General features: G+C 41.8%; 1 long non-coding RNA gene across 1 annotated transcript; it reads left to right on the top strand.

The window, feature by feature from the left end:
• Positions 1-6: 6 nt before the first annotated feature.
• Positions 7-13462, top strand: LOC106149345. Its single transcript, XR_001235480.1, has 3 exons — positions 7-504; positions 7438-7560; positions 13422-13462. It is a non-coding gene; the product is annotated as an uncharacterized LOC106149345 (long non-coding RNA).
• The last annotated feature ends 1235 nt before the right edge of the window (positions 13463-14697 follow it).

The raw sequence follows: 14697 nt of genomic DNA, 5'->3' as shown, positions 1-14697 counted from the left end.
CCCTGTCCGCCCGCGCGGCGTCGCAGGGCCCCGGGAACGCCTGGCTTCGGAGGGTCGCGGGGGCCGGGGCCGAGCTCGGCGAGGCTGGCGCCGAGGCTCCCCGGGACCCGAGCCGCAAAGCGGGGAGAAAGTTTTGTTCGCAGCACGGCATAGTCGTGGGCCGCTGGGGCTTGCGTCTTCTGACACCCTCCGAGGCCGCACCCTCCAGCTTCGACTTCTCGTGTTAATACTTTGAAAGCTGCAAAATAATAAAAACTGCAGAGAAGTTCCCAAGGAATAGGCGCTGGGCCCCTGGTCTGGAGTGAAAACGTGAGTTTCAACTCCCCAACTCTACACAGGATCTCTGAGAAAAAGCATTTTTACTATTTAGCAAGGTGGTTCTTGTGAATATGGAAGACCTCGCTTAAAAAAGAAAATGTTTTAAACACACGAAGAATTAGCTTCCCGCCAAAGGAAAACGACTGTCAAGGAAAAGTCGTTGTAGCACTGTTTGAGCAACTCAAGGTAAATATTGGAGCAAATGAACCTCACGAGTACCCAGAATTTCAGGGGTGAAGTTGAAAAAAAGAATACAGTAATATGAAATAGCGTTCAGTTATTGAAACTGACTACTAACATTTAAAAATGATGTCTGATTATTTAAGTTACTGTTGATAGATATCCTTTGATCCATTCTCCCCAGGACCTTTAACTTGGTCCTAAAAAACACTAAAGGTATCTCGACTCACTGAATTGCTTTCCAGGTATTACGCAAGGAAGCAGTCTTCTCGAAATCTAGCATTCCACACCGCGAGTTTGCTAGAATTTGAGTAGGAAGCAGAATCCATTGAAGGCTGTCCTCGTACACAGCGTTAAGTCCACCCAGAACCGTTCTTTTTAGGCTCTTCTTCTAACTTCTAGTGTTTCTTTATCTGTTATTTTTGAATAACCATAGAGTAATCTTTTTTTTGTTGTTTGTTCAGCGTCAGTAACTTTACCATTATTGGATGGCCCTTTGTATACGCCCTTACTTTTTCAGCTGGGTGTTGTGCATGCCTGTAATTCCAGCGCTTTAGGAAGCTGAAGCAAGAGCTTCCTAATTTAAAAAAAAATTTTTTAAAAAAATTGTTTTTGTTTTGTTTTTTGAGACATGTCTCTCTAGGTAGTTTAGGTTGGCTTTGAACTCACCATGATCTTCCAGCCTTAGATGGGGAAGTGCTGGGATTATAGGTGTGTGCCACCACTCCCAACACACATTCAAAATGTTTTTAAAAATTAAAAATAGGTGAGGATGATGGCAAAGGCCTGTAATTCCGGCGCTCCAGAGGTTGAGGCAGGAGAATCACCGGGAGTGCAGCCAGCCTAAGCTACAGGGTGAGTTAAAGGCCTGCACTACACAGCAAGACCCTATCTGAAAACAGCAACCACCACAACTGGGGATGTATTTTAGCGTGAAGGCCCTGGGTACAATTTCTAGTCCCGGAAAAACAGAACAACGCCCCCCCACCACCACCCCAGCCACACTACCTTAACAATGTATTACTTTGTTGCAGAGCATTACTTTGGTACAATGTATTTGGTACTATTGTATAACATAGTAAAGGTTGAGGATGGCAACATATGTAAACATTGTATTTATACAATACCCTTTTTTTTTTTTTTTTTTTTTTGAGACAGGGTCTCACTTTGCAGTTCGGGCTGGCCTTGAATTCACTTTGTAGCCCTACCTCAACCTCCTGAGTGCTGGTATTACAGGCATGCTCCACCCCTGGCACAATACTCTAGAATGTCTTTTTTTTTCTTTTTTTCTTTTTGAAAGAGCAGTAGCTTATTATGTTATCTAGGTGGGCCTCAGCCTTCTGAGTAGCTGGAACAGGTGTGTGCCACTATGCCCAGCTCTTTCCTTTGTTCCTTTGTTTGTTCTTTCCTTCTATCCCTCCTTCCTTTATTCTTTCTCCTCCTTCTTTTGGCAGTACTGCTGATTTGAACCCAGGTCTTTTGCACTGAACTACATTCCAGCCCCCCTTCCTTAATTTTTATTTTTGAGACAGATGCCCCCTAAACCCCTAAATTACCCAAACTGTATTTGAATTTGCAGTCTTCCTGCCTCAGCCACCCAGATTGCTGGGATTACAGCATGACCACGTCCACCTCCAGTTACTTCTTTTCTTAAACATTTGCTTACACATACAGGAAATGAGAAGAGATTGTGTGACAATTACAGTATTTATTTATATATTGTTTGTGTGAGACAGGGTCTTGCTATGTAGTTCAGGCTGGCCTTGAACTCACTGTGCAACCCAGGTTGGCCTTGAACTCATGGAGATTCTCCTGCCTTAGCAGCCAGTGTGCTGGAATTACAGGCTGTGGCACCATGCCTGGCTAATAGGGATTCATCTGGGGGGGAGGGGCTCAATTTTAAAATGATGTAGTGGCACATGCCTGTAATTCCAGCATTCAGGAGGCTGAGGCAGGAGGGTCACCATGAGTTTGAGGACAGCCTGCACTATGCAGTGAGTTCAAGGCCAGCCTGAATTACATGGAGAGACCCCGTCTCAAAAAAAGCAGGAGGGAGGGGAGTGGAACCGGGGATGTAGCTCAGTAGTGGAGCACATGTATCACATTTGAGAAACCCTAGGCATGAGATCCAGCACTGAAAAGACAAAAACAAAACAGGGAGCCTCAAATCCCTGGCTGCCCTCCTGGTGAAGCTCAATTTGTTTGGGAAGAGATAGACCCAAATAATAGTAATACAGCACTAGTAGTGTAGTAGTAGTAGTGGCGGTCGTGGTGGCAGTAAATGTTTATGAAAATAAAGTAGGGAAGAGAAAGTACAGATCTAGCGGTCCTTCATTATTTACAGCAGCTCCCCATTGAATCCTTGAAGCCATAGGTAACACCAACCCCTATCTCTACTATCATTTCCCCCCACTCTCGCTGCAGTGTTGCTGTGTAGCACCAGAGTTCATCTGTCCTCCATTTTATGCCCTGGTAACTCACTGGCCTCATGATTATTAAATAACAATAACATTACTTGAACAAGAGCACAATGGTACCATGATAGTGGATCTACTATTCAAGATGGCTACTAAGTGACTAAGGGACAGGTAGCACATGCAGCATGGAGCCGCTAACAAAGGAATAATTCCTGTCCCAGGCAGGACAGGGTGACAGGGCTAGAGATTTCATTAATTCTCAGTGGTGAAAATTTTGAAATTTATGATTTATGTCTGAAATTTTCCATGTAATAGTTTGGGATTGAGGTTGACTTTAGGTAACTAAAATTGCAGAAATGGAAACTTTGGCTAAGAGGGGGCCTACTGGGTAGACTCTTAGGCCTCTGGGGGATGTGGCTTGTATTCTCACTGAGAAGGTAAACTGGTAAACCTTTCTAAGCAATGAAATAACATGACATGATTTATGTCTATGTCCTAGGCATCCTTGGGTAAAGTAATCTTTTGTGTCCTCATTGTATTTGCCTGTAAAACAGGGTTAATTATAGCATCTACTTAGGAGGATCATTGAGAAGTAAGTCAATATTTATAAAATGCCTAGAAAGGTAACTAGTACACTAAGTTTTACATATTTTTTAAATGTAAAATAAGAGTCTTTCTAACCGTGAGGTTGGAAATACTGGTAGAGATAGAAGTTTCAAAGTCAGGTGACCAATTATAGGACAACTGCAAAGATCACAAGGGAAGATGTTAAAAGGAACCGGGTAAGCTGAACAGGGTGGCTCATGCCTGTAATCCCAACACTCAGAAGGCTGAAGCTGCAGGATCATTGTGAGTTTGAGACCAGCCTGGGCTACAAAGTCAAGGCCAGCCTGAACTGCATAGTAAGACCCTGTCTCAAAACGATAATAAATAAATAAATAAAAGGAACTGGGTATAGCAGGGTAGGTGATGAAAAGTGGTGCAAGATCAATCAAAAGAAACAGACTGACAGAATGGAGTAAGAAACAAAATCCAACATTATGCTGCATATAAGAAACATTTAATTCAAAAAGAAATTCATAGGCTGAAAAGCAAAGGATAGAAAACAATATTCTATGTCACAGAAACTCAGAAAAAAGCAACAGTAGCTATTCTACTTGCAGGTAAAGTGGATTTCAAGCCAAGACTGATTAAAAGACAAAAAAGGTCACTACATCTTTGTAAGGGAAACAATCCAAGAAGAAGAGAACAGTCATAAATATATATGCACCAAATAGCAGAGCACCCAACTATATAAAACAAATATTAGCAGACATGGAAAATCAAATAAGCACTAATACAATTGTAATGGGGGACCTCAATACACCCCTGTCACAAATACACAGATCAACTAGACAAAAAACAGCAAAATATTAGAACTGAAAGATGGTGCAGGAAAAAGAGAAGAGACAAGAAATCAGGGATGATGCCAAAGTTTTATGCTTAAGTAACTAGAACCAAATAATCAATCAGTCAATCTGGAACCAGACCAGTGTTTCTGTAAACAAGAGCTGGTAGCCCACCAAAGTCAGGATAATAAGGAAGCCCTCTGCTTTCATCTTTACACAAGAGTAACCTGAAATAATTGAGATAGATAGGATTGTGCCTGGAAAAGAACTAGCATCAAGATATCTTTTAGACATCCAAGCTATTTATTTAAAAGTTAATGTAGTTGAACATGGTATTATATGTAGTTGAACATGGGATTACAGGCACATGCCTGTAATCCCAGTACTTGGGAGGCTGAGGCAGGACCATTGCCATGAGTTTGAAACCAGCCTGGGCTACACAGTGAGTTCAAGGCCAGCCTGAACTACATTATGAGACTCTGTCTCAAAAACAAATAGACAAACAAAGGAAATTCAACTGTTACTGGGCTCTTCCAATGAATAAGATATACCAGGCACTGGGGGCTCATGCCTGTAATCCTAGCATGTAGGAGGCTGAGGCAGGAGGATTGCCATGAGTTCAAAGCCAATCTGTGCTCCATGGTGAGTTCAAGGCCAGCCTGACCCACATAGTGAGACCCTGATTCAAAAGACAAAGCTCCTGGTCTTGACATGATCAGCTTATTGGAGGAACAACAGCACAGAACAAACCATAATTTGAGGCAAGGCTCTGGTATGTTTTACAATGGAGATTTGAACTACATTGTCCAGGAGCCTGGAAAAGGGAAGCAACGGGAGCTTCACAAAAGAAGGGGCTTTTGAGGCGGGCCTTGGGGGGTGCACTGTGTTGAGAAGGACTGTGGAGAGGACCTTGACTGGTACAGAGGGAATTGTGAGGCTTTAAAGAAAGCCTGGAGGGCTGGGCACAGAGCACAGTAGTAGAGCACTTCCTAGGATGTCTGAGGCTCTGGGGTCAAGAACTGGACCACAAAAACAAAAAGGAACACTCCTAAAAGCAGCCTAGAGGTGAATAAGCCCAATTTCCTTTTAGAAAAAAAGTTTAATGTGGTTAAAACAATGATTGCATAATGATGTGTGTGTGTGTGTGTGTGTGTGTGTGTGTGTGTGTGTCTTGAGTCAGGGTCTCACTCTGTAGCCTAGGCTGGCCTGGAATTCTCAGCAATCCTCCTGCCTCAACTTCCTGAGTGCTGGGATTATAGGCATGTGCCACCATGCCCAGCGTGTGTGTGTGTGTGTGTGTGTGTGTGTGTGTGTTGGTTTATTTGGTTGGTAAGGATAGGACTGAACCTGGGTCAGCCCCAATGACATAGGTTTGTGATTCCTTATTTATCCTCAAGTAATTTCAATCAGCTCTCTTCCTGTACACACACACACACACATACACACACACTTATAATCTATGTACAAAATGCTATTCAATGCAATTTCAGGACAAACCCCAGTTCCCTATTTCAACCATACTACCAACCACAAGATTTTCCTATACAGACATTCTAGAGACACCGCTAAAACAGTGTTGTTCAATATAAATTTATGCAGCAAAAGAAATGTTTTGCGGTGCATTTTCCAGTATAGGAACTACTAAGCCATATGATGCAACACTTGGAAAGTGACTAGTGCAACCATAGAAATGGATTTTCTTCTGGTATGAAAATACCAAAAGTGTAAATAAGGACCAAAATGTATATAGTAGGTACTATGAAATAGGAAGAAAATGTTCAAATGAGGAGGACAAACAAAGGAGGGGGAAAGGGGGTAAGGAAAGAACAATTTAAAAAATGAGAAAAGAAAGGGGCTGGGGATTTAGCTCAGCGGCAAAGTGCCTGCCTGGCAAGCACAAGGTCGTGAGTTTGGTTCCTGGTACCGGAGAAAAGCCAAAAAAAAAAAAAAAAAAAAATGAGAAAAGAAGGAAAAAATGGAAACAAAGCTTTTGTGAATGGGAAGAGGAGGAGGGGTTGAAAGGAGGGTAAGGGAATGGGGAAAAAAAGAATTGAGTCTTCCTGAGAAACTATTTTGTAGATAATAATATGTAAAACAATAACCATTGATAATTTCCTACCATTTTGTCTGTAATTTGCTAAGTCCCCCCATTATTATGTTATCCTTCTTTTATTCTTTAAAATAAAAAATAAAAAATTAAAAAAAAAAGAATTGAGTCATATGTACAAGTTCAAATTCTCTATGATGAATGTGATCATTATATATACCTAAACTGTACCAATGAAGTCTGATTGGAAAAAAATTTTTGTAAAAGAAGTGGATTTTCAGTTTAATTTAAAATTCTTAGAGAGAGAGAAAGAGATTGAGGTCTCACTATGTTACCCAAGGTGGCTATAAACTCCTGGGCTCAAACAATCCTCCTGCCTCAGACTCCCAAGTAACTGGAACGATACAATTTTCTTTTAAAATTGAAATAAGGACATAGCTTTTGGCCACTCTATTGGATGGTGCTGATCTAGTGAGTAGTTTATAGGAATGATTGGTAGGATGAGAGTAGATGTTAGATATATTTAGAGAAAGCCATTAGTTTGGACAGAGCTCCTGCACTAGACACAACAGACCAAAACAAAGTGGAGTCACTCACACTAAAGGCCACTTAAACAAAGTAAAACTTTAAAACTGAGCATGGTGATGGACACCTGTAACCTAGCACTCAGGAGGATGAGACCAGAGGATCATCGTGAGTTTGAGACCAGCCTGGGTTTGAGGCCAGACCAGAGTGAGTTTAAGGGCAATCTGGGCTGCACAGTGAGACACTGTCCTAACCCCTGCCCAGTCAATCAATCTGAAACCAGACCATCCTTTCTATAAACATGAGACTGCAGTCCACCCAAGTCAGAACAATAAGGAAGTCTGCTCTGCTTTCATCTTTACCCAAGAGTAAGCTGCCATAACCAGATGTTCACCAATTAGCTTTCCTCCCCTGTGGTTCCATCTCCTTCTTCCCACCTCACGAAGCCCACTGTTCTGCTGTTGCCCATGGGAACCCTCAGAGGGGCCGCCTCACTTCACACAAGCAAATAAAAGCCAATAAGATCCACAATGAAATTTGTTGTCATTTTGTCTTTTCACAGTTCTGGTGACCATGAAGGGGCCTCATGGATGTTGCTGGTGGATCCTGAGACCCCCTGAAGAAGGCAGAGGAGCCACAGATCGCTTTTGAGGTCTCTTCTCTTCCTCATGGATCCCCAAATATTGTAAGTAAGCTTCTCTTTTGTTAATTCCCCCCCCATCCCAGTACTAGGGATTAAACACAGCCTTTAATCTGAGATATATTCCCAGATAGCTTTTGTTTTGTTTCGTGTTGAGACAGGTTCTCACTATGTAGGCCAGGCTGGCCTTGAGCTAAGTAGACCAAGCTGGCATCAAATTCATGGTGATCCTCCTGCCTCAGTCTCCTGTGTGTTTGGATCACAGGTGTGTGCCACTATATCCAGCTTTTATTTTTTTTATTTTGAGGCAGTCTTGCTAAATTGTACAGGCAGGACCCAAACTTGTAATCTTCCTGCCTCAGCCTCCCAGAGTGTACCACCATGCCCCATATGCTAATTGTGTTTTGTTCTGTTTTGAGACAGGCATCTCACTAAACTGCAGCAGCCTCCCAAGTAGTGGAGATTACAGGCATATGCTACCAATATCAGTTTAAAATTGTCTTGGGTCAGACTGCTTTTTTCCCTCTTCCTTCCTTTCTTTCTTTCTTTCTTGTTTGTTTGTTGTTTTTGTTGTTGTTGTTGTTGTTGTTTTGGTACTGGGAATTGAACTCATGACTTCATACTTGCCAGGGAGCTATATCCCTAGATCTGTTTTTTTCTTTTCTTTTTGAGACAGGATCTTGATAGATAGCCTGTGCTGGCCTCAAACTCATGATCTATCTGTCTCAGCCTATTCTAGTTCTGGGATTACAGGAATAATACCCTGCTTAGATGCTACTCTTTTGTTTTTTTGAGACAGGGTCTCCTTATGTAGCCCAGGCTGGCCTCGAACTAGCAGTAATCTTTCTTTCTCAGCCTCAAGACTACTCTTTTTTGCATGAATCCCTCAATCTTTTTGACTGTCACATCCAGTGGTTGTACTTGTGGTGGGTACGAGGGTCATGTAGTACAGTGAGGGACACAGGGCCTTTTGGAGTATGTGGTGGCTGGGGAGTCAGTGGCAAAGTGGAAGCCTGAACAGAGCAAGACTGGTCTCACTGAGGAGTCAGATGTCCACCACGTCAGACAGAAATGGGCAGTGAATGGCACTTACTGCGAGGGTATGAACTCAGACTTTTGGAAATTCTTATTTTATTTTATGCATAGGTAGGGAGAAATCAATGGATGCATTGGTGAAAGGGCCTTAGAGCCAAAACCACAACTTGACTGGTGGTTCTGGTTCAGGCCCTTCAGCATGACTAGAGTGACCTGCCAGGAAGAAATAAGACTGTCATGGCAGAGCAAGCTGGACATGCAACAGGGTTGGGTAGTGTCTCAAGAAAATGTCTCTGGGGCTGGGGATTGAGCTCAGCGGCACAGCGCCTATCTGGCAAGCCAACATCATGAATTCCATTCCCGGTACCAGAAAAAAAAAAGATCAATGGAACAGACTAGAAGATGCAAAAAAAAAAAAAAAAAAAAAAATGTCTCTGGCTGGATGTGGTGGCGCACACCTGTAATCCCAGCACTTGGGAGGCTGAGGAAGGAGGATCCTCGTGAGTTCGAGACCACCCTGTGAGTTCAAGGCCAGCCTGAACTGCATAGTGAGACCCTGACTCAAAAAGACAAAAAAAAAAAAAAAAAAAAGAAAATGTCTGTGCAGTGAGGTACACAGAGGCATACCCCAGCCCCAGGGCAATTCCCTGCTTAGGCTTTTATCTCAACTCTGGGATACCCAAGATTCAATGTAAAAAGGGGTCCTTAATTTCTAAAGAAATGAGTCTGGCCATTATGAAGAATATTCCATATGGACAACACCAAGCTTTAACAGTCACATTTAAAATGAATGCTTTTGAATTAGTCTCACTCAGGGAGGCCTATTGATTTGCAGAAGCTTCTGAAAATATTTCAAAAACTGTTTATTGTTGGCCCTTTTTAAAGCTACAAAGGCAAATAAAAAACTGTAAGTGGCTGATTCTTAAAAATTGATTCTAACCTTCTAACTCAGTTACTGTCACATTCCAAAGGTGAAAAGAAAACTAGATACGATGTTTGTAAGAGTTGGGCCCTCACTTTTATAAGCAAGCAGCTATTTCAGAGCTTCCCATGCTGGGTTCAGGCACAGAAAATGCTTTGTCTGCCATATTTGTCAATGGGCTCTGCCATGAATCTGGTAATCTGATTAAGAAATGAGCCAATTATAAAAAAGTCCCCTTTTATGGGGTGGGGATATGGAATTTACCTACCTAGCCTGAGGCATTGGGTTCAATCTCCAGCCCTGGAAAAAAAGTCACCTAACTAAATCTGTCTCCAAAACCTGCCTTCTTAAAAACAAAAAACAAAAAACAAAAAACAAAACCTGCCTTCTTGGCATTCAGCTCGTGACTGAACAGGCTTCTGTGTTGGAGCTTTCTCCTAGGTGTGGTTGAGTGCTTCCTTATAAAATCTTGTAGTGAATTCCTGTGACTTTCTATGGCCTCGGCACCCATTTGGATCCTCCTGTTTGCCTCGTCTGAAACCCAAACTGAACTCCTCCCAATTGGTGCTCTCCCAGGGCACAGCCATCCTGATAGGATTAACTGGATACTGGCCACCCCCGCAGGGCATGTGCCAGTGTACACAAGTGCCTGGGAGAGGAGTTCTGGGTGTGGGCTGGGCATCTGGGCTTTGGAGCAGCTGCTGGGATCAAGAAATGTGGTGTGAACTGCACACTGTCTAACATGTGACCCAATCCCAGGAGTCACTTCAAGGCAGAGCCAGAATTCAAAGCCATTCTTTGGAGAAAAATCTTCAGACCAATGGAGGAAAATGTACCAAATCCAGTTTGACAAAAAATGGAAGTTTGATCTAAAATGAGTTTGTGCCCTCTGTAAAACTGACCTCTCTTATTAGGCAACATGTCCTAGACTCTTAGAGAAAATATGGATTCTCTCCATGCCTTTGAAATGTAGGTTTTCTAGGGAAGCCTTATCTCTTTGGAGGTACAAATTTAGCGTTGCTTAGCTAATAATTGCTCAGGGAAATGAAGTGATAATTTTAAAATGGATACTCTAGAAGAGGAAGAGAAACTATTTGGAAACTGTCCAATGAATTTTTTTGGTAGTAAAATGTTGCTGTTGCTGTTGTTGTTTCTGACACAGAGTATAACTTTGCAGTCCAGGCTGGCCTTAAATTCACTATATAATCAAGGCTGGCATTGAACTCACAGTAATTCTCCTGCCTCAGCCTCCCAAGTGCTAGAATTACTCATACACCACCATGGCCAGCTCAAAGAACTTTTAGTGAATGCTGTAAGGTCTGTTTTGTTTCTATGTCTTTGTCTACACATGTATGCATTAGGTATATATAATATTTTTCTAAGTTAGATGATGTCAAAATTTACAAAAAACTTTATTTAACTGGTCTGAGGAAAAACTAGGCAGACCAGGCATGGTGTCACACACCTGTAATCCCAGCACTTGGTAGGCTAAGGCAGAAGGATCTCCACAAGTTCAAGGCCAGCCTGAACTACATAGCAAGACTATCTCAAAAAAAAAAAAAAAAAAAGGGGGCTGGGGATTTAGCTCAGCGGCAAAAGCGCCTGCCTGGCAAGCGCAAGGTCGTGAGTTCGGTTCCCGGTACCAGAGAAAAAACCAAAAAAAAAAAAAAAAAAGAAAGAAAAACAAAAAAACAAACAAGAAACAAAAAAAGGGCAGGGGATGTAGATCAGCATCACAGCACCTGCCTGGGAAGCACAAGGTACTAAGTTCGATTCCTGGTACCAAAAACAAACAAACCAACCAACAAAAAAATAAATGAATGAATAAAACTAGGCAGTAATATAGAATCATGATTTTTTTAAAATTTAGTACTAGAAATTAAACTCAGCACCTTGTGCTTGCCAGGCATGTGCTGTGCCACTGAGCTATATCCCCAGTTGGCAGTAATGTAATGATCTAAAAAAAGAGAAACTAATTCAATTACCTATTAGTTCATGTGACTTAAGTAAATAAACTATAAATTATGTATCACGTACAGAGATAATTTCTAAAAAATGTATCATTAGGCATTTGTTCAAATGTAATCTACTCACATAGACCTGGATGGTATAGGACAGTCACTTGATGTAGCTTGATACAGATGTGACAGTCAGTTAATATGAGGTATAAGACTCCTGCCAGTGTAACAGGACACACTGTTTAGAGTAACTTTTTTTTAATGAGTATGAATACACTGTTAAGATAATAATAAATATGGCATAAGAAATACATAAAAAAGAAATACATAAACCAGTAACAGTCGTATGTTATCAAGTATTACGTACTGCACATAATTGTGTACTCAGTACTCTTATAGAACTGCAGAGTGGTAAGTTTTTTACATCAGCATTGCCACAGACATGAGTAGTGCATTGGTCTACAGTGTTTCAATGGCTATGCTGTCACTTGGTGATAGAAATTTCTCAGCTCCATTATAATTTTATGGGACTACTGTTGCAGACTTAAATGTTGTTATGTACCACATGGCTAGTTTTTGAAAATTGTTGGTAAAATGAAAAATAAGAATGTCTTAACAGTTTTCCTAGCTAGGAGTGGTGGCATATGCCTAAAAGTTCAAGGCCAGTTTAAGGCCAGCCTGAAGAGGCTGAGGCAGGGAGATCGCTGTGAGTTTGAGGCCAGCCTGGTCTACATGGTGAGTCCAGGACAGCTTGAACTACATAGATCCTATCTTAAAAAAAAAAAAGACCAAAAAAGAAAAACCACCCCACAATTACCCTAGTATATAAAGTGGACATGGTTTTGCTGGTCAGACAGATTTGTGTCATCTCTGCTAGATGTTTTAAGGTCATAAAACTGGAACTCCAAATGAAGAGCAAAAGGCACAGTAAAAATGAACTGTGTGATGCATTTCGTTAGAGGGGGTGAAGGAAAGAGAAAAACCATGTTTAACTATTTATTTATTTATTTATTTATTTATTTATTTATTATCTTTTTGAGATAGGGTCTTGCTGTGCAGTTTAGGCTGGCCTTGAGCTCACTTTGTAGCCCAGGTTGGTCTTGAACTCACAACAATCCCCCTGCCTCAGCCTCCCGGGTGCTAGGATTACAGGTGTGTGCCACCACGCCCAGCTATCTGTGATGGTTTTGATACCTGCTTGATTTGTCAGAACATAAGATGATGGCTAGACTTATTTTTCATGAACAATTAAAACATGATTATTAATAAGAAAATTAGGCAGATATAAGAAGGATAGATGTAAATGAAGATTTCATAGTTTCAGAAATCTCAGTCATTTAAAATCCTTTAACTATGTTATGTGAAATTAAATTGTAGATATTCATGAAATGGCCGAGTCATTTCTAAGTTAAATTATTGAAACACGGGCTGGGGATTTAGCTCAGCGGCACAAGCGCCTGCCTGGCAAGCACAAAGTCCTGAGTTCAATTCCCGAAACAAACAAACAAAAAAACCAAACCAAAATTGAAACATATTAATTGCTGAATAAAGTTTAAAATATATATACTTCAGCTGGGCATGGTGTCACATGCCTGTAATCCCAGCACTCAGGAGGCTGAGGTGGGAAGATCACCATTCACTTCAGCTTGGGATACATAGTGAGTTCCAGGACAACCTGAACTATGTGTTGAGGTCCTGTCTCAAAAAAAGTGGGGGAGCGAAACACAACAGTTCCAGCAAAGCAAACTTAAAAAGAACCTGTGTGGTCAACCACAATTATTCCTGTATTTATGCAAATAATCAGTCCAGTTTTGATGAGGTTAAACTTATTTTACAAACAGATTAGTCTTATCTTGATTATCTTTAGAAGAAACGAGGTGACTACAAAGAGAAAAATTATATTTTAAGAAAAAAAGAAGGAAAAAGTTATTTTGTGTACTTATTAGACTGTAGCCTTATTATTTTTGAATTTTGTTTTGTTTTTGATTCAGGGTCTCACTATGTAGTTCAGGCTGGCCTGGACTCACCATCTTGCCTTGAACTCAAAGCAGTCCTCCTGCCTCAGCCTCCAGGTATGTGCTACCATCCCTGGCTGTTTTTGAATTTTTATTATCTACCTCTAGAGTGGACTGAAACCTGAATTCTTTCAATTCTATTTCCTCCATGTTATCACTAAGAAAAAGAACTTCTCTGTAAGCCAAAGCTAGAGAATTCAAAGAGTCTCTACTTAATGTGTGGGTCACATTAGAATGCCTAATGTCATAACAGGAAACATTTGAACTGAAAACCAAGACAAACTGATGACTGCGTGCTACATACAGCTTTTCTCAAAACCACAGGACAAGACTCCCAGGAGAATTACAAGTTTGAGCCCAGTCTTAGCAACTCCTGTCTCAAAAAAGGGCTGGGGATGTAGCTCAGTGGGAAGGCCCTGGGTTCAGTTCCAGTACCATTCCAAAAAAAGCCAACTCACAATCCCATGGGACAAGGGCTTCACTCTTATGGCCTCGTTTAACTTCAGTTACCTCCCAAAGGTCCCAACTTCAAATACCATAGTAAGATTAAATTTCCGCCCTCTTAGTAAGGTAGCCCACAGCGGGGATTACGTTTCAACACAAGTTTTGGCAGACGCATTCAAATCATAGCAACCAGTTATCTTTGCATGTGACCTTGTTCTTTGATCTCTGCAGTTTGAGTTGGTTTGGGTCACAGGGACCCCAGCCAGGAAGACTTTGTCTCTTGCTGTTACCTTCCTCACAGTCATAGCAGTAGCCTCCCAGGTATGCTGAATTATCTCCCAGATTATAAATGTATGCTCAGTGCACACCACTGTAGCATTTTGGGAGGCCGAGACAGGAAGATTGCAAGTTCAAGCCCAGCCTGGGCAATCTAGTGATTTAGCGAGCCCTTGTCTCAAAAGGAAAAATGGGAAAGGGGCTGGTGAGGTAGCTCCATGTAAAGGCCCTGGGCTCAACCCCCAGCATAACACATGCTGTTATGGTTTGTGTCTGGGCGTCCCCCCAAAGACATGTGCAGTCATGGGGCCAGCTTTTGGAGTTTATGATTGAGTCATGGGTGAGAGTGCTACACCACTCTGGGGAAGATAGTTTGCATACAATGTAAGGGAGGGAAAGAGGCTGCTTGCTGCCCCTCCTTCCTTTCGCTCTTGTTCCTTTTGCTGTCTTCCGCCGCTATGAATGGATGCCCTTTGCCTTGTGCCACCTGGCCTTGGAGCCAGCTGAGAATGGACTGAAACCTCCACAGACT

The sequence above is a fragment of the Chinchilla lanigera genome, unplaced genomic scaffold, assembly GCF_000276665.1.
Source record: "Chinchilla lanigera isolate Chin_1 unplaced genomic scaffold, ChiLan1.0 scaffold00042, whole genome shotgun sequence".
Taxonomy (NCBI): Eukaryota; Metazoa; Chordata; class Mammalia; order Rodentia; family Chinchillidae; genus Chinchilla; species Chinchilla lanigera.
This window is presented reverse-complemented; position numbering and strand designations above follow the sequence as displayed.